Source organism: Papio anubis, chromosome 12, assembly GCF_008728515.1.
Source record: "Papio anubis isolate 15944 chromosome 12, Panubis1.0, whole genome shotgun sequence".
NCBI lineage: Eukaryota > Metazoa > Chordata > Mammalia > Primates > Cercopithecidae > Papio > Papio anubis.
In genome coordinates, this window is record NC_044987.1 from 70,277,815 (window position 1) to 70,298,485 (window position 20,671).

General features: G+C 42.4%; 1 long non-coding RNA gene across 1 annotated transcript; it reads right to left on the reverse strand.

Moving 5' to 3' along the window:
• Positions 1-1,629: 1,629 nt before the first annotated feature.
• Positions 1,630-18,754, reverse strand: LOC110741222. Its single transcript, XR_002517075.2, has 3 exons — positions 18,713-18,754; positions 16,914-17,034; positions 1,630-1,640 (listed from the first exon to the last, which is right to left on the reverse strand). It is a non-coding gene; the product is annotated as an uncharacterized LOC110741222 (long non-coding RNA).
• Between the last annotated feature and the right edge of the window lie 1,917 nt (positions 18,755-20,671).

Sequence of the window (20,671 nt, forward strand, 5' to 3'; positions counted from 1 at the left end):
GAATTCCAAAACAACAGTGTGGAAGGTAAAAGGTGTTAAGTCAAAAGATGTCACTGGATTATAAATACATTCTGGGTAGGGGCTTTATATTGTTAGCGCTTCTAAAAATTCTACTCTCTATGCAAAGGGCAAAAAGAGCTGATGCTCAGGCCACTGCTCTGTGTTTCACTTGCTTGCACTCTTTATTAAATAATGTCTTAGTTATAGTCCCAGCCACTTTATATCCTATTTGATCCTTTTTTTTTTTTTTTTGAGGTGGAGTTTCGCTTTTGTCACCCAGGCTGGAATGCAATGGTGCGATCTCGGCTCACTGCAACCTCTACCTCCCGGGTTCAAGTGACTCTCCTGCCTCAGCCTCCAAGTAGCTGGGATTACAGGCGCACGCCACCACGCCCAGCTAATTTTTGTATTTTTAGTAGAGATGGGGTTTCACTATGTCAGCCAGCCTACTCTCAAAATCCTGACCTCAGGCAATCCACCCACCTCGGCCTCTCGAAGTGCTGTGATTACAGGTGTGAGCCACTACACCCGGCCTATTTGATCCATTTTTATGAAGGTTTGTATAAATGTCCTCTGATAGACATAGTTTCATAAAAAGAAGCTCCTACCCAGGTGTGCAAGCTTAAATACCAGTACAGGAAGAATTGTTAAACGATGCTTTGTGGTAGCTAGAGAGACTACATCTGTTGAGCAGGGTGGTGAGTAATATGGCACAGATCTGAAGTTAAGGTGGTTTCTTCTTGTTGTTGTAAAAATTATGGTTGGAGCTGTTTTCAAAAAACTCATAAGAAGGGATGATTGTACACATGTGTGTTTCAGTTCATGTGTACAAATACAAAGACCGGGGACATAGGGATGTTGACTGCCACTTACAGCAGTGTTTTGAAAAGTTTAATAAGCACATGAAGTGCTTGGGCATTTTTAAAAATGCAGATTCTGACTCAGCACATCTGGGATGGGTCCTGAGATTCAGTAGCTCTAACAAGCCCCCAGGTGACATTGATGCTGCTGATCCAGAGACCACACTTAGAGGAGCAAAGACCTAGGAACCTCATGAGGAAGCACCCTGATAGCACTGCAGTCTGGTCCTCAGCCTAAATCCTTCAACTGCAACTTTGAAATCCAGAAACAATAAAAGCCAAAAGTATTTTTGTAACTCCTTTTGAGGCAAAACCTGATTTTGCTCCTGTGAAAACATTCATAATGCTTATTTCCTATATCGCATAAATATTCATGTTTTCATTGCAAAAAGATTGGTGTATATGATTATGGGAAACATCCCCAGACTGCACTGGGGTGTGATGTTATATGAGGCACAATACCATATCCAAAATATCCAGAAAATTTCTGAATTCAGAAACACCTCTGAGTCTCAGAGTTTGTGGACCTGTGACAATTTGGGGGGTGCTTACTCTATCTATAGTCTTCCTTCTTCTTCTGGAAATTGTTTTCAACTTCATGAAGCTGGGCCTACTCTGTCCTACTCCCAGCTCCCCCCACCAGCCGCAGATAATTTGATCAGGGCTGGATACTTGATCCAAATTGGGCCAATCACATTTTCTTTGTGAGACTGTAGAATTTGAATTCATAGATGTTCATCTTGGGTACGCGGACTGAGGCAGGTGAGAGAGAAAGTTGATCTGGAGAGAGAAAGAGAGAGAGGGAGAGAGGTGTAAAGAGAAACAGAAAGGAGTGTACGTGCAGCCTGAGAGTGGGAGGGGAGAGCATCAGCAGGAGTGTGAGAGGCGGACTGTGATGCTATAACATAATTAGAAAATATGTATTTGGTCTTTGTCTCTGGTTCCTGGCACAGAGCTTCTAAAACCCTTGTAACTTCTTGAGCATAGGGAGTCAGAGGTGTATCTTTTGTTATAATATTTGGCTTTTGTCCCCAGTTCCTGGTACAGAACTTCTAAAATCCTTGGAATTTCCTGAATGATAGGTGTGAGAGAAACCTCTTTTGTCATTTATAATAAGCCTCTTGCAATCATACTTGAGTTTATGTGAATGGGGTGATTCTTGGAGGGTGCAGGCTGGTTACCAGAGGAACCAGCCACGTGATTAGAAGACTGGAACTTCCAGCCCCACCTGCTGACCTGTGGGAAGGGGAGAAGGGCTGGAGATTGAGTTTATCACCAGTGGCCAATGATTTAATCAATCATGACTACGAAGTGGAACCTCCATAATGACCCTCAATGGTGGGGTTAGAGAGCTTCCTGACTGGTAAACACATCTATGCGCCAGGAGGGAGGCACACCCCAACCCCAGCGGTTCAGAAGCTCCTTCATTCTGGACCCTGCTGGCCTCTTCACCTGGCTATTCATTTGTGTCTTTCGTAATAAGCCAGGAAGCATAAGTAAAGTTCTCCCCTGCATTCCGTGAACCATTATATCAAGTTATTAAACCTGAGGAGGGGGTTGGTGGCCAAGTCTGAACAAAGTGTAAATAACCTGGGGACCAACTGCTTGCAGTCGGTGTCTGAAATGAGGGACAGTCTTGTGGGACTGAGCCTCTAATCTGTGGGGTCTGCAATAACTCTGGGTAGCTAGTGTCCGAATTGAATTCAATTTTAGGGCACCCAGTTGGTGTCCATATAGAATTGGAATATTGCTTGGTGTGGAAAACCCATACATTTGGAGTACAGAAACAGTTTCTCCTAGTACAGACCAAGAGTGAAGGCAGAGGCTTCAATCCTGATGGTTTTCTGATTTCTGGTTTTCAGTCCCAACAGCCCTTTCTTCCCTTGAGTTCTGCAGCATACAACTACCATCTTATAATAAATTTTTACATTTTGTTAATGCTAGATGGAGTGGGTTTTATTGACCCAAAAGGCCTTAACTAACACACTAACATAACTTTTTCTGTTAGTGCAGTAAAATTTTTTTTAGACTCTGGAGAATGGACATGCAAATCAAATTCCCAAGAGAATGCTGATTTATTAATTTCCATGCAGAATAACTGCCAATGGGACCAGAATACTCCTCACAGGTCAGCTTGTTCCCTGCTCGTAGGAAAATCTGCACGGGAAGTCAAGTTGTTATGAGAAGGCTGCTTGATGAGTGCAGACAGAACCAGATAATGAGGGGATCTGAGTAGACTGTCTCCAAGCTAGCCAGGATGGCTGGAGGCCCTTTTCCCTACTTTCAGGATGGAGCGAACCTGCCAAGTGGTGTACACGTGTGCCCGTGCTATGGCACCGTTGGAAAATAGGCCAACTCAGTAAAACGAGTTCACCCATAAGCCAAATCAGCTAATGAGCTATTTACCTAAAATGAGTATTTGTTAAAACATTTCATGTGTGACGGGATGGTTTCCATAGCTTTCTGAGTCTTTTCTGTCTATGGTGACTGGTGACTGTTTTATGTTCTGCAGTTCTTACACCTCTTTTTCCTTTTCTCTTCCCTTCCCTTCCCTCTTTTCTTCCTCCCCTTCTCCCTTTCCTCCCTCCCTTTTTCCTTCCTGCTTTCTCTTCTATTCTTTTTTTTTGAGACGGAGTCTTGCTCTGTCGCCCAGGCTGGGGTGCAGTGGCCGGATCTCAGCTCACTGCAAGCTCCGCCTCCCGGGTTTACGCCATTCTCCTGCCTCAGCCTCCTGAGTAGCTGGGACTACAGGCGCCCGCCACCTCGTCCGGCTAGTTTTATGTATATTTTTTAGTAGAGACGGGGTTTCACCGTGTTAGCCAGGATGGTCTCGATCTCCTGACCTCGTGATCCGCCCGTCTCGGCCTCCCAAAGTGCTGGGATTACAGGCTTGAGCCACCGCGCCCGGCCTCTTCTATTCTTATTTCAAAGATATTTTTGCCTACTTATCTAAGGTTGCCCACCTACCCTACTTCATGATCCCACCACCCCATCATCTCCTAGAGCTCAAGACTGGAAATTGCATCTTGAGAGCTAGGGTAGCCATAAAGCCAGAAACAGTGCTGGATGGAGAAAATGTGTGTGTGTGTGTGTGTGTGTGTGTGTGTGTGTGTGTGTGTGTGTGTGTGTATGTATGATGGGGGGAAGCCGGAAGGGCAAGAGCCAGACACTCCAGACAACTTGAACCACCGAGACCAAAGCAGCAGAGGCAAGACTGTCAACTGGAAATCAAACCAAGAGTCTAGAATGGAACAAGAGACTGGATTGAAGTAAGGAGATAATAATAGTAGTTTTGTATTTCTATTGCCCATTACCTATCTTATAACTTTCTATTTTTTAAAAATTGCAGTATGTGCCTTTTGGAAACATTTGTGTTATGTTGAATTTGCATAAATCTAGAGTTGCCCAACTCAGGGGGTGTTTTATTTATGATTCATCAACTTTCTCCTTTTTTCTTTTTAGCTTCTCCTTCCTACTGCTTATAGTGTGCATCTTAGACTTTTGTGCACTAGATGTCATTATTAAGCAAATTAACCCAAATTCAACGTTTGTTGCTCTGTCATGAGGCATTTTTGTGTTGACAGTGGAAGTGAAAAAATAAGACATTCATCAGAAACATATTAAGCTCTATTGCACTTTATAGCTTGTGACACCTAAATGACAAAGTAATACTGGACCACGAATATTAACCCATATTATATTTTAATGTTTTTTTGAAACAAATAAAGTCCATCTTAACCAAATAAAGTTTTTTCCACCATAAAAATTATATATATTTTTATTTCTTTCCTGCTGTTGATGTAACAATCACAATTTAGTGGTTTAAGACAACATAACTCTTTTTTTTTTTTTTTTAAGTGAGACAGGGTCTGGCTTTGTTGCCCAGGCTGAAATGCAGTGGCATGATCATGGCTCACTGTGCCCGCGACCTCCTGGGCTCAAGAGATCCTCCCATCTTAATCTCCCAAGTAGCTGGGACTACAGGTACACACCACCATGCTCAGCTAATTTTATTTTTTGTAGATACAGGGTCTCACTGTGTTGCTCAGGTTGGTCTTGAACTTCTGGGCTCAAGTGATCCTCCTGCGTCGGCCTCCCAAAATGCTGGGATTACAGGCATGAGCTACTGCACCTGGCCCACAAATTTATTATTTTACTGTTCTAGAGATCAGAAGTCTTAAAATCAAGGTGTATGTCCCTTCTGAAGGCTCTCAGAGAAAATGTTTCCTTGTCATTCCCTGTTTCTGGAGGCCACCTGCATGCCTTCACTCAGGGATGCTTTCCTGCATCTTTAAAGCCAGCAGAATACTTTATTCAAATCTGTTTCTCTGACTATATCCCCTGCTTCTGTCACCACATCAACTGTCTTCTCTCTTGCCCCTCTGTCTACCTCTTATAAGGACCCTTTTGATTATATTAGGGCTACCTAGACAATCCAGGTCCTCTCCCCATTTTGAGATCTTAATCACACCTGCAAAGTCCCTTTTATCATGTAAGGTAACATATATATGGGTTCTGGGGATTGGAGTGTGGACATCTTTGGGATGGTCTACCATAAAACTCCTTTTTACTATTTAGCCTACCATAATATTAATTTATAAAGCATTAGAAAAGAGTTCAGAAACAAAGAAAGAAGAAAAATGTAACTCATTGTTACACTACTGAAAGATAAACAAAATGAACATTTCCTTCTAACTTTAAAAAATAGTTTTTACATAGATATGTATACAATTTGAGATCCTGTTTTTTCACTAAATATTATATCAATATATTTTCCATGTTAGTCTATAGTCTGAGCAAACTTTTTTTATTGACTACACAATATTCCATTGAGTGTACACACCATATTTTACTTAAGCCTGTCTTTATTTTTGAAAAGTTATTTTTAATTTTTTGATGTTATAAATAATCCTGGACCAAATATTTTTGCTTACAAGGACTTTTGTGTTTGTATTTGTTTTTCCTTGAGATAGATTCCCAGATGCTGAATTACAATGTCAAAGGCTTTTCACAGAAAATTTTTTCAAAGAGTTTATACCAATTTTTGGAACCAACAGAAATAAGTTAGTGCCCATTTTACTATATTCTCACCAGCACCAAATAAAACGACAATCACAATAATATATTTGACAATCAGAATGTATATCTGATGGACTATCTGGTGGAATATATATCTTATACATATGACATTAATATTTGGTGGCATAGATATCTTTTGTTTTAATTTGCATTTGATTGTTTACAAGGGAGACTGAACATGTTTTCATGAGATTCTTTGCAGGCTAGCTATAATTCTTTTTTTCTTTTTTTGAGACAGAGTATCGTCTCCTCCAGACTGGAATGCAGTGGCTGGATCTCAGCTCACTGCAACCTCTGCCTCACAGGTTCAAGTGATTCTCCTGTCTCAGCCTCCCAAGTAGCTGGGATTACAGGCATGCACCACCATGCCTGGCTAATTTTTGTATTTTTAGCATAGATGGGGTTTCACCATGTTGCCCAGGCTTATCTCAAACTCCTGACCTCGAGTGATCCACCCGCCTCAGCCTCCCAAAGTGCTGGCATTACAGGTGTGAGCCATTGTGCCCAGTCTGCTAGCTATAATTCTTTGATAAATTATGAATTCAGGTCTTTACTTTTGGGGGGTCTGTGTTAGTCTGTTCTTGTGTTGCTATAAAGAAATACCTAACCCAGCTTAGGGAACATAGTGAGATCCCATCTCTAAAAGACAAAATAGTTGGACACAGTGGCATGCACTTGTAATCCCAGCTACTCGGGAGGCTGAGCTGGGAGGATCACTTCAGCCCAGGAGTTCGAGGCTGCAGTGAGCCATGATCGCACCACTGCATACCAGCCTGGGTGATACAGAGAGACTCTGTGTCTCAAACAACAACAAAAACAAACCAAAAAGACAAAAACCAAAACAAAAAAAGAAATACCTGAGACTAGGTAATTTATAAAGAAAAGAGTTTTAATTTGGCTCACAGTTCTGTGGGCTGTACAGGAAGTGTGGGGCTGGCATCTGCTCCTGGTGAGGGCCTCAGGAATCTTATAGTCATGGTAGAAGGTGAATGGGGAGCAGACGAATCACATGATGAGAGAGGAAGCCACAGAGAGAGACAAGGGTGTGGTCCCAGACTCTTAAGCAATCAAATCTCATGTGAACTAACTGACCAAAAACTGACTTATCACCAAGGGGTGTTAACCATTCATGAAGGATCTGCCCCCATGATCCAATCACCTCCCACCAGGCAATCACATTGGGAATCACATTTCAACATGAGATTTGGAGGTGACAAACATCCAAACCATATCAAGGTCAAAGTATTTTTAAAATCAATTGGTCTAAGATCTACATATTTTTGAAAGCTTATTTAATGTTTGTGATACTTGCTATAATTTTTTTCTCTCATCTGTTGTTTCTATACTTTTTTATCTAGAAGTTTTACATTTGTATATATATAGTCTAATCTATCCACTTTTTTTCTTCTTCTTCCTTGTTGTTTCAAAAATCTTCCTGTTCCAATGGTTAAATACATAGTACGTTTAATATTCATATAGTTTTTCTTATAGCTTAAAAAGTGTCTCTTTTGTCCATCTGGAATTTATGTTGGTATGAAATCCATGGAGAAGATCTGACCACCTGCTTAAATTATACCCAGAGGAGGAGCCAATTTGCACTTCTGAGTTTTCTGCAATGAGCCACCTGCCTTTTTCTCCTTGTTGAAAAGAAAGAAAAACGATGACAGAACAATGTGAAATGCTATGCTGTTTTCCTAGTTACGGGGAATAAGTTTCCCTTTTTCTGAATCTAACTTTCTCCAAATGTTCTCATCTTCTGATTAGTATTTTAACTTAAAATTGAGACAGAAATAGCCTTAGACAGAAATAAACAGAAATAGCCTCAGATTGGTATTCATGGAAAGTGCTCAAAAGTGGACAAATTAGAAAAAAAAAGCACCAAACTTTAAAAAATGTTGGAAATCATTCTCTCTGGTGTAAAATATTGTACATTTAACAAATATGAATTCTTGATAAATTGGTTCAGGTAAATTAAGCCAGAGCTGACAATCTTCCTTCAGGACAATAATCTAGACCAGCATTGTTCAGTGGAAATAAAATATGGGCCATGTATGGAACTTTAAGCCTTCTAGTAGCCACATTAAAAGGTAAATAGGAGCAGGCAAAGGTAATCTAAATGTACTTTCTTTAACCCGATATATGAAATATATTATTATTTCAACACATAATCTATGTTAGAATTATTAATAAGGTAGTTTATTTTTTTATATTAGGTCTTTGAAGTCCATTGTTTATACTATGCTTATGGTACATCTCAACTTGAATTAACCTCATTTCAAGTGTTCAGTAGCTACATGTGGCTAGTGGCTGCCATATCACACAGAGCCACTCTAGACACAGGAACACATTTTGGCTGTTTGACTCCTTTTTTTCTATACTCTACCCTGAGCAACTTTTTAAAAATGTCTCTTCTCAGGGTCAGTTGTAGCTGATTAGCTTTTGGTATTGTGTTGTTACAATCATTTTAAACATAACTCTTATGCACAGAACTTGGGTGTTGCCCAATCTTGCAGCCATGGTTTACGGACAACTGCTTGGTCACTCCTGCTATTCTGAGGTTAGCACTGAGGTTAATCCTTCCCTCTGTCACTCTCTCTGTCTGCCTCTGCCTCTGCCTCTGCCTCTCTCCTCCCACTCATTCCCCTCCATTTTCAGAATAGAAATAGCTGTCTTACTTTCTTCTGATTAAAAAAGTAATAATATATGTTTATAGGTTTTTTTTGAAAAAGAAGCAGGTGCTCAAAAGGAAAAATGAATAAAATGAAACTGTAGCTTACTACACAAAGATAACCATTAGTAGCATTTTGGTAGCTTATCTTTCAGTATTGCAAACATATATTTATGAAAACACGATCATACCATATATACTATTTTACTTTGCCTTTTACAAATAATAATACCTGTATTAAAAATGTAAATTGACCTCATTGTTCTTTATGTTCCTCCTAGTATTCCATATGTGTATTTACCATGATTTATATAACCAGCCTCCTACTATTGGACATTTAGGTTGTTTCCAATATTTCACTCTTATAACCAGTTTTTGCATGGGTGTATAATTTTCTAAGAAAAAATGTCTAAAGTAGGTCAAATTTTGATAGACAGGGATTGATTGTCCTTCAGAAGGATTAGGCAATTTACATTTCTTACAGCAGAGTGTGAAAATGCTTGTCATCCTGCATCTTGGTTGGCACCGGAAAGTATCAATCCTTTGTAATCCTGTCCATTTTAGTTTGAATCTTCCTAACTTTACTCTTACAGTTCTAGAAATATCTTAACATTGATTGTAATATATGGAGAAGTTCAAAGCTCTGAGTGAATTAAAGTGTATACTGAATATCTCCAAATGACTTCATGTACAAGAAAGGATCTAACCTGATATATCAAATAAGATAGGTTTGGTTATACTCAAGTAAGAAGCAACTCAAAATCAATTTCTTGCTCATGATCCATATCCAAGGCAATTCAGTAGGGAGTTTGTCCATCATAGACACCTGGGGGCTCAGGTTGACAGAGGTCCAGTCTGGATATTTGCTTCTAGAATCACCCTTGTTAGGTGGAAGAGGACCTAACAGATCATGCTCTGGTTCATAAAGCTTCCACCTCAACAGACCTAAGTCACTTCAGCACACATTTCACTTCCCAAAGGAAACCATGAGAACACATCTGACTTCAAAGAGGGTGGGGAAGTACAGACCTACATATACCTGGCAAGAGAACAGGACTCTGTGAGCATCCCTAACGACTGTCACACCTTGGAGGAAAGGAGATACTACCAGGTACATATTATTATCCAAATGTCACAGATAAGAAAACAGAGACTTAGTGAGTTTAAGAAATGCTCAGTGCATTTCTCAGGTGGGTGCAGGGGCTCACGCCTGTAATCCCAGCATTTTGGAGGCCAAGCAAGAGGATCGCTTGAACCCATGAGTTTAAGACCAGCCTGGGCAACATAGTGAGACCTTGTTTCTACACAACATCAAAAAAAAATTAGTTAGGTGTGCTGGAATGCACCTGTAGTCCTAGCTACTCGGGAAGCTGAGGTAGGAGGATCACATGAGCCCAGGAGGTTGACACTGCAGTGAGCCATGCTCACACCACTGCATGACAGAGTGAGACCCTATCTCAAAAAACAAAACAAAACAAAAAAGTAGCTCAAGGCCACTTAGCCAGTAAGTTGGGGATTATAATTATCTGGGATTATAATTTAGGTCTGTCTGATTTCAAACACATGCTCTTTGTAATACTTTGTCCTCTTAGGAGCATCAGCAACATCTTCACAAAGAAGGCCCAGCTTTGGGACATACATCTCCTTCTAGTTCTGTGTCAGTGCAGGTTCTTCAGATTCTCTGGGGCTGTTTTTCTCAGTCAACACATCAAATGCATCATTGTACTTTGTCCTTGGTAGGACTTCCTGCTTCCCATCTGACAAATTCTACCTGGAGTCAATTCTCCTGTTGTGGCAATTGTTCTGCAAAAGCGTCCACTGTGATGTCCTCCTCAGAAGACACATATTTTGGCCCATCATTTGTAAGCATAACAGTATCACTGCATCGGGGATATCTTCTTGCAAATATTCGATGCTCTGACTATATTTCAGTGCAAAATAGGTCCAAAGAACATTATCTTGGACAACTGTGTAGGTCTTGATAACGTGCAAGCTTCTCATCTGTGTGCATTTTGTGTTTGGGCATCATATTCTAGGAAAAGGAGACTAAGATTTGTTGAGAAACTACTGTGTGTCAGGCACTGTTCTAAGTGTTTTAATGTATTTTTATCCTCCTTTATTCTTCATAACAGCCCCTCTGAGGGAGGAGCTGTTATTCAGGGGTATAATTGTCTAATCAAATGGGATAATGAAAGTCAAAAATAGATTTCTGGTTTCAGATTTCTGAGTAGGATAATAACTATGATAATTACTCTCATGGAGAGTTTTTCAGCTTCTGCAGGATGTTTATAATTTCTAAGAGGTGTGTTTGGCCATCCCTGTAATATTTGGAAATAGGTATTGAACTTGAGAGCATATCTTTAGGATTCTCTTGTATGTGAGCAATGGAAAACTTGGCTCATCTTGGCTTAAGTAAAAAAAAAAGTGGGGGGCAATTTATTGGGTTGTGCAACTAAAAAGTACAGGCATATATAGCTTCAGGTATGATTTGATCCAGGGGATTAAATGATATGACTAGATCCAAATCTCACTCTATTTCTTGGCACTAGTTCTCCCTAGATTGATGTCAGCTTCAGGCTGTAAGTGGTAGTGAGAAGGCAGTGCCAGCCTTTTGTCTTTCCTGATTTAAGTCCAGTAGGAAAGATCATGTGTTTCTCTCTCAGCAGTTCCACAAAAACTTTATTGCATTTCATTGGCTGTGATTAGAGCAAACTCTGTTCCTTAAGCAATCCCTATGGTAGGGACTGTGATGCTGTGATTGGTCAGGCTTGACTTAATGTTCATGCCTGGAATTAGGGCTTCCTTTGTATGTGGACTTCGTTTTTTTTTTTTTCTTCTTCCAACTTTACTGGAGTATGTTTGACAAATAGAAATTATATATACTTAAGGTGTACAGCTTCTTCTTCTTCTTCTTTTTTTTTTTTTTTTTTTGAGATGGAGTCTTGCTCTGTTGTCAGTTTGGAGTGCAGTGGCAGAATCTCAGCTTGCTGCAACTTCTGACTCCCTGGTTCAAGCGGTTCTCCTGCCTCAGCCTCCCAAGTAGCTGGGATTACAGTCAGGTGCCACCACACCCGTCTAATTTTTGTATTTTTAGTAGAGACAGGTTTCACCATGTTGGCCAGGCTGGTCTCAATCTCCTGACCTCGTGATCTGCCCACCTTGGCCTCCCAAAGTGCTGGGATTACAGGCATGAGCCACCACGCCCAGCCCTCATGTTTTTTTATATATATATGTATATGTGTATATATATATGTGTGTGTATATATACACACACACACACACACATATATATACACACACATAGTGAAATAACCACCACAATCAAACTAGTTAACGTAGTTATTTTTTTTTTTGTGGTGAGAACACTTTAAGATCTACCATCTCAGCAAGTTCCAAGTATACAAAACAGTATTGCTAACAATAGTCGCCATGCTATACATTCGATCTCCAGAGCTTATTGATCTTGCATAACTGAAACTTGGTACCTTTAACCATCATCTACCCACTTCCCCTCCCACTAGCCTTGGTAACTACCATTCTGCTCTCTGCTTGTATGAGTTCAGCTAATTTAGATTCCACATGTGAGATCATGCAGTATTTGTCTTTCTGCATTTGGCTTATTTCACTTAGCATAATGTCTTCCAGATTTATCCATGTTGTTGTAAATGGTAGGATTTCCTTGTATTTATGCAAATAAACATCTTTCATGTGCAAAATTGGGATAATATAATGTATACTATATAGCTTTTTAAAATCTAACAATACACTGTGAATAATTTGCCATATTTTTAGATATTATTATATGTGATTATTAAAGACTGCGTGGTATTCTCCAGTGGATATACTACAATTTACTTACATGTGCCCCTACTTCTTTTCTGTTATATAAACATAATATCACAATGGACATGTTTGTGGACAGCTACAATTAATTTTTTTTTTTTTTTTTTGAGACGGAATCTCACTCTGTCGCCCAAGGTGGAGTGCAGTGGCACGATCTTGGCTTACTGCAGCCTCTGCCTCCCAGGTTCAAGCAATCCTCCTGCCTCGGCCTCCCAAGTAGCTGGGATTACAAGTGTGTGCCACCACACCCAGCTAATTTTTGTGTTAGTAGAGATAGGGTTTCACCATGTTGGCCAGGCTGGTCTCAAGTAATCAATCCATCTCAACCTCCCAAAGTGCTGGGATTACAGGTGTGAGCCACCATGCCCAGCCAGTTACAGTTAATTCTTCAGAATAAGTTTTAGAAGTGAAATATGTTCCCTCAAAAGGCTGTACCATCATATACAATTTTTTAAATAGCTGGTAGACAAGTAATAGAAATATCAGTAGTATATTGCTACTTTGCACAGGAATACTAAGCTACAGTTGTATACATTTAGTAGTTTCCTGGGGAAGGTCACCTGATTGACAGTCAAGCTGTTTTTGAAAAGTCATTCGACAATTCCAATTTTCCATCTGCCTTCTCCTCTAATGGACAAAAGATATTTTTCCTCTTATGGTGATTTTATCCTGTTTTGAAGTCATATCAGGCCATTAATGCCGTCTAACTAAGGTTTCGAGGGCGCATCCTAAAAAGGCTTGGAAAAAAATGCAGTATACAAGTTACAGCAGACTTCCTGGAGGAGGCAGGCTTGGTTGGGACCTGTATTTAGGTACATTCAAGTAGGCAGGAATGAACAGACTGTACACACTTTGTAGAGGCAAAAACCATTTGAGGTGCCTTGTATTAAACCAGCACAGCATAAAATCACTTGTACACAAAAGGAATACAACTAGGAAAAGTGAAAACCTATTATGCCACCTTGTTCATAATGACATTTCCCCATCAGTGAACATAATGCTTTTTGACCAGTATGTGTTTACCCTTATAAGAAGCCTCTGTTTAGGGTCTTGCCGATATCAGGGATATACCTTCTCTGGGGTAGGCCAACCTAGATTCTTTTCATTAAGGAATGAGATGGCTATTTCAGGCATGATGAGCTACAGACAAGTCAAATGAATAGTCTTTGTTTATATTTTTTCTCTATGGAAAGTGTTACTGAGCAACATTCAGATGCAATCTGCACTGTTTTTTAGTTCGTCACCAAAAGTGGGGTTGTTCTGGAAGTTTGAATAGTCTAGGATTAGCTGGCATGGCCTATTTGGTCTTAGTGGGTAAACACAGAAGTCAGTTGCCTGTTCTGGCCAAGCTTGTTCTGGCCATGTTCTATTTTTGTTTTTATTTTTTTGAGATAGGGTCTCACTCTGTCGCCCAACTGGAATGCAGTGGCACAATCTTGACTCACTGCAACCTCTGCCTCCCGGGTTCAAGCAAGTCTTGTGCCTCAGCCTTCCGAGTAGCTGGGAGTACAGGCACGCACCACCACGCCCAGCTAATTGTTGTATTTTTAATAGAGACGGGGTTTTGTCATGTTGGCCAGGCTGGTCTTGAACTTCTGACTTCAGGTGATCCGTGTGCCCTGGCCTCCCAAAATGCTGGGATTACAGGTGTGAGCCACCATGCACAGCCATGGCCAAGTTCTGTGAGCACTCTCAAGCTCCTTTACCTCTCTGGGGAAGAAATTGGAGTGTTTCCCTGTTGGGGTGGGCAGTCTCAGTAGGCAGGCTTTCTCTATCCTTAACAAAAATACTTAAAGTGTAAGTGAATATAATTGCTGGAGAAGGAGAATTTATTACAGAAATCTTGCACCTCTTTCACGTTGCACCTGTTGAAGTAGAGCTTCTGGAAAGGTGCACACAGATGTGGTGTGACTTCAGCACGAGGGTCAGTCACAATTGTCTGCCTCATTCGTATCCCATAAGAAGGAAAAAAATATGAGGAATGTTAGGAGGTGTTTGGGAATTTCTCCATGGTCCTCCAAGCCTTCTATATCAGATTAAGCCAGTAACTGAAGAAACACAAACCACTTTTATGTGAATTATAATGGCTCTAGAAATATTGCTATTACTGGGTCATTCAAAGGTATAGCTAAATAGAAATTCCAGGCAGGTGAAAATGAGAAGTTTTGGATTACTCCACTGTTTGAAGTTCCTTTGGGATAAGTACTGAGCATGGTGTCAACAGCAGTGCGACTTGGCCCAGTGCTCTGCACTTTGCATGACCCAGGCCCCAAGAGCCCAGCTCAGCAACCCAGAGCTCCCTGCAAATATGATCTGTTGGTAAAAGTGAACATACACAGGTGACAGACTGAGAAGCCTCCAGAATAAGTCCTTGTTTGCCTTCAAAATCCTCATGCTAAGGGCAGGACTTCTGTGCTATTTATTCTACATCCTCAGCACCTGCCACAGGCCTGGCCCACAGTGCGTATCAACATCTGCTAGAAAGATGAACAGATGGATGAGTGAGCTGACTAGACCAGTTCCAGCTGTCTCCAGTACTGGCCGCCTGGTGTTCATGAGTGTGCAGAGCTGTCCCTCAGCAATGAAAGACAATATGACAAAGGCTGCTGTGGAGTGCAGAGGCTACTAGCTGGAGATTTGGAGTCAGCCACATCTGGGTACTAATGTTGCTCTGTCACTTGTTTGTTGTGTGACCTTGGGCCAGTCATTTGATCTCTGAGCTTCTGTTTCCTCACATATAAAATGAGCCAAATAAAATCTACCTCACTTGGCTATTGGGAGAATGAAATCAGGTAATGCCTGTAGAATGTTTAGCTAAGTACCTGGCACATAGTGAGTGCTCAACAAATGGGTCTGTCTAGGATTCTATACATTTTTTTTTTGAGACAGGGTCTCACTCTGTCACCCAGGCTGGAGTGCAGTGGCATCATCTCGGCTCACTGCAGCCTGTACCTCCTGGGTTCAAGCGATTCTCGTGTCTCAGCTTCCCAAATAGCTGGGATTGCAGGCGTGTGCCACCAGGCCCAGCTCATTTTTTGGTATTTTCAGTAGAGACAGAGTTTCACCATGTTGGCCAGGCTGGTCCTGAACCCCTGACCTCAGATGATCCACCCACCTCGGCCTTCCAAAGTGCTGGGATTACAGGCATGAGCCACCGCACCCAGCCTTGATTCTATACATTTATAGATGCAGTGCATAGGCCAGAGAGTTAGCTTGGGAGGAACTGCACTCATCACTGTGTCTAGAGGAGGTGACATTATAGGTTCTGGAGCCTGCAATGTCAGCTGGTGTGGTCGTCAGTGCTCAGTATTGTCCTGGAAGGGGTGTAAGTCATGAATCACGAGTGAAAGGCTCAGAGGTCACATATGTGGGGACAAGGTAAGGGCAAGGCTGTGATGAGGTCACACTGCTAGATTCTCAGGATGAGAGTTATGGCTGAGTTTATAGAAGATGAGGGATGGAAGGGAACCTTATTTGGCTCTAGTCTGGGCCTTGAATTTGATGGGGCTTCCTTATGAATCAAGGTATGTTTCTAGTCCATAGGGATGAACCCTCTCTACCAAGTGCCTTCATGGGAACCATGTGACAGTTAAATTTGATTCAGGCAAGATGCACCTCTGGGCAAATTTCATTGTGAGTTCTACATGCCAGGAATTCCTACAATCTGTCACCTGAGAAAGCCCCCAGAATGTTGAGACAGGAGCCAAGCTCTGCCCTGTAAGCCAGTGGGGTGATGATTCTGTTTGTGAAATTTTAGTTGCTCAGAAATGACTGATGGTGCTGTGACTGATTACTGAATTATACCTTTGGCAATCAGTCATTCACTCAACAAATATTTATTTCTCTTCTTTGCTTTCCTCTCAGATGAAATCATAGCAGCGAGAGACTGTATATTGGAGCCGACAATGTGTCAGAAGCAAGGCATGCTCTCTGCAGCCTTTTTCATCCTGTTTGCTTCCATATACAAAGTGTCTCTGCATGTGAGTCCCGGGAGGTTTGGTGACTTTTTAATATTCCCCAGAGCTACCTTTCAAAGCAGCTTGGTTACTTGAGTTCCAGCATAGAGGCTGGATTCAATGCTGAGCAGGAACTCTAGAGAGAAGATGCAGACTGCAGCTGTTGTTTAGCATCTTTGAGCATTAACTATTCTCACTCGCAGAAAATGGAGGACTTAGATAGCAGTCACTGGAGGAGGCCAAAGGTTTTAGCAAGAGAACTGTTTTACATTTAACAGCTATTACACAAGTCACGCCCTTCTTCCTGCAGTCTATAAGTATGGTCACTCAGTGGAGCTCATGGGAATAAATACACTTGGAGGAGATAAAATCCCAGTGTTCCTGGTCTATGGGGCATGAGTTCCCCAGAGTTACTCTTTCTTCAAGCAGTCAGCAAGGTGTGGTGATGCTGAGCTCTGAACTGGAGGTTAGGATATTGGAGTTCAAAATTCCAGCTCTGCTACTTACCTGCCAGTTGACTCTGTCAGGGCTGTTGCTCCCTTGTTTACAGAACAAGGGCTGTCCCTAGAGTGACTCCCAGCTCCAGCATTCTAGAAGACTGAGTTAGCTCTGAGTGTCATTTCAAATCCTGGAAACAAAGTAATGACTGTTCAAATTAGCATACTTTGGTAACTTTGAGCAAGGGTCACAGACATTGGCACTGGGTAGCGAAATCTCAGAGCTATGGAATTTCACTCAAGTGTGAAGTCCCCAGAACTACTTATTTGTCACTGAACTTTAACATGAAATTCTTTGACAGATAATTTCATCATGTTTGACAGACTTTTATTAAACAAATGCGCTTTGAAACAATTAGCAAACTCTAGTCAATCTTTTTTTTTTTTTATTAATAGTAGTAAAAAATAGTACCAACTATTCAGTGTGTATGACATACTAAGCACTTTTTACACTGTGCTAAGCATTACTTCATTAGAGTCTTCCAATAATCATATCATTGTTCCCATTAGTATTTATTTATTTATCTATTTGAGATGGAGTCTCACTCTCAACCAGGCTGAGATGCAGTGGTGTGCTCTTGGCTCCACCTCTCGGGTTCAAGCGATTCTCCTGCCTCAGCTTCCCGAGTAGCTGGGATTACAGGAGCCCATCAACACACCCTGCTAATTTTTTGTAATTTTAGTAGACGGGGTTTCACCATGTTGGCCAGGCTGGTCTAGAACTCGGGACCTCATGTAATCCTCCCACCTCAGCCTCCCAAAGTACTGGGATTACAGGCAAGAGCCACCATGCCCCACCCACTGTTCCCATTTTATAGATGAGAAACTTGAGGTTCAGAGGAGTTCAGAGAGGTTCCCAAGGTCACATCATTAGTAAATGGAGGCAGTAGGATTTGAATCTGGCTCAGTTTAACTTCTGAATCTATGGTCTTTTCTTATGGCTAGAAATTCTAGTGTTTTGTATCACTTAGGACCAGCATCATTATAATCAACCACATTGGCAAAGTGTCTGTTATGAGCAGAAGATAGAGGAGGAGAAATCGGACATGGTCCTTGCCTTTAAGATCTTCAAATCTAGAAGACAGAGCATGCCTGTAAATGATGCAACAACATAAAGCAATAAGTGGTGTTGATAGCAAGAACTGGAGGGGCTCAGAGGCAGGAAAAATCCCTGGGGATGCTAAAAGAGCTTTACTGACAAATTTCAACTTTATTTGGATTCTAACAAATGGGGTCTGAAAAAAATGCGAGGCAAGCAGAAAGAAAAGGCCCTGGAGGAAGGAGAAGGATAAAAGCAAAGTTCTGAAGATAGGAGCGTAGTTGGTATGTTCCAAGAACACTAGGCATGACTGTTTGACATGAGTGGAGACTTTGGGGAGCAAGAGACTCATTTGGGAAGGAGACCTGGGCCTTGGGCACCAGTTAAGAATGCAGTCTCCTCCATGAAAACTAAGCAAGTGCACATACACTGGGCGTGTCTTCTTTGTAAGCAAGGACTTTGCTTACAAGGATATGCTTACTTTGTAAGCAAGAAATCAATGACCTTTATAGAGATATTAAAATTTTTTGCTACATAGAAATGGTGATTCAGACAGATAAATTTTACTGATGAAAAAACAGCGACTTAGAGAACATTTGTAAATCCCATCAAACCCTCTTAACATTCAGTTGGTCACACTGATGGAGCACACTAATGGGACTGCCTTTCACACCACCCAGGTTAAGTGCCTGTGCATTTGCTTACAAGAACTGGGAGGAAATATATGGTGATTTAAAAAGCCAGAGTAGGCCAGGTGCAGTGGCTCATACCTGTAATTCCAGTGCTTTGGAAGGCCAAGGCAAGAGGATCCCTTGAGCCCAGGAGTTTGAGACCAACCTGGGCAATATAGGGAGACCCTGTCACAAACAAACAAACAAACAAACAAACAAAGGCTAGGTGTGGTGGCACATGCTTGAGCCCAGGAGGTAGAGGCTGCAGTGAGCTCTGACTGGGCCACTGTACTCCAGCCTGGGTGACAGGGCAAGACCTTGTCTTAAAAAAATAAATAAATAAATAAAAGGCCAGGGTAGGATGGTGGCATTGTGGGCAATTATTTTTCCCTCTTTTAAAGTTGACTTTAGTATTACTGTTAAGTATTAATTTGAAATTTTATATATATATATATATATATATATATATATATATATATTTTTTTTTTTTCTCACTCTGTTGCCCAGGCTGTCGCCCAGTGGTGCCATCTCAGCTCACCACAATCTCTGCCTCTTGGGTTCAAGTGATTCTCCTGCCTCAGCCTCCCGAGTAGCTGGGATTACAGGCATGTGCCACTACGCCTGGCTTATTTTTGTATTTTTAGTAGAGACGGGGTTTCACCATGTTGAACAGGCTGGTCTTGAACTCCTGGCCTCAAGTGATCCACTCGCCTTGGACTCCCAAAGCGCTGGGATACAAGCGTGAGCCACTACGCGCAGCCGATATTTGATATATTTTTTTAAAGAACCCTTTCATGTTGGGATCCTCAGAAAAATTTTGAACTGAACATTATCTAAACCACTTCATCAGAAATTATTTCAGATTTAAAAAATGTTCATTAAAAGAAAAACAATTACAGCATATCAAAGGAGATTGCACACACCATCCCTTGGCCTAGAGTTCTTTGGCTACAGAAGGAACTCCTTTTCATCCCTCAGAAACCACTGGGGTCTCACCCCCTAACAGAGTTTACTATCCATGGTACGTTTTATCAGTAGAAAGCAGTGAAGTCCATTTTGGAGTCAATCAGGCTGTTTAAGAATCCCCGCTTCCTGTACTATTAGCTGTGTGACTCTGAGCAAGAAGTTACACAACTGAGCCTCCGTTTTCTCCTCTGTGAGATGGGGTAATAGTAGCTTCTGAACAGATGAGGACTGAAATACACGTGAAATGCGTTGAGCTGTTTGTCGCATGTGTGTACAGAACGTGATTCCTTTCACTATTTCCCACGATTTGTGATTTCATTTATCACACTGTATTCGCCACACGGGGTCCCGAGGGCAGAGATCCCGTTTTATTGATCTCTGGTACCCCATGCCTGGCCCACGGGGGCTTGCAATTAGGTGTTTACGGAAGAAAGGAACGGAGCGACTTCGAGGGCTCTGCCGGAAGCTTGGGTAGCGGCTCCGAAAGCTTCCCGCCGCCTCGCCCGGCCGCAACCGGTTTTTTTGTGCTCCTTGCTCGGTGCCCTCAGGCCGCCGTCGCCCCGAGGCTGCCTAGCTTCTCCCCTCAGCTTCTGCTCGGCGGGCAGCGGGTTTCGCCAGCCGCTCCGCCGTCAGAAGGGCGGCCAGGGCTGGGACAGGAATGAATTCCCTGCGGGTCCCGCATCCTCCTCCCGCCCCGGGGCGCCGGCGGCGCGGCGGGAAGTGCTGGGACTCGCGGCGCCCGCGCTCCAGACCCCGCGCAGGGCCGCTACTGTCCGCAGGGCCCGCGGGGCGCAGGCTGCTCGGCCGCTGGGGCTCCAGGCCGCCTGCACTGTGTCGGGAGCAGAAGCTGGGGCGGGCAGTGCCTCGGTCCCCGCTCGGGGACGCGGTGATTTTTTTTTTTCTGACTGCTGGAGCCCGTGGTGGTGGCGGTGGGGGCGTGGGCAGAGCGGCGCGGGCTGCCGGGGAGGCTGCCCTGGGAGGCCGCCCTGGGAGGGAGGCGGGCGGGCCGGGGTTTGAGGTGAGCGGCCGTAGTGAGCACTCGGAGGAGCGAGGGGCCCGGCGCAGGCCTCCAGGGTGGGAGGCGCTGACGCA